Raw genomic sequence first — 459 nt, 5'->3', positions numbered from 1 at the left:
ACAACTGATAAAACCAACTGTCTACATAGTGTATAACAGTCTTGTGAACTATAATGGTTTGTCGAATGACTCCCGTGGAAAATACAGAAAAAAAATTTAAGCTCGTTGTTCCTGAATGGCCATCACCGTCAAGGCAGAAACAAAACATAATTCAAGCACTTTGTTGGCGAATGACGGGCCTTAATCGAAGAAAATATGTGAACCATCAATCCAGCACTGTATTTTTACCGACGATTCCCTGGGCAGGGTTCAAGGCAAGCTGGCAAAATTTATAGAGGTACAATAGGGTGGAATGTCGCAATGTCGAGGTGTGCCGCCGCAGCGAATGTAAGGTCAGGGCGAGATATTATCTGTGGCCTGACCTTTGCATTTACACCGTGGTAGTGTCTTTAACGACGCGCAGGAGGTTCCAAATTAGCACTACGACTATTTGCTGCAGGTTTTCGTGAAGAGAATCTG

Source organism: Penaeus monodon, chromosome 22, assembly GCF_015228065.2.
Source record: "Penaeus monodon isolate SGIC_2016 chromosome 22, NSTDA_Pmon_1, whole genome shotgun sequence".
NCBI lineage: Eukaryota > Metazoa > Arthropoda > Malacostraca > Decapoda > Penaeidae > Penaeus > Penaeus monodon.
This window is presented reverse-complemented; position numbering follows the sequence as displayed.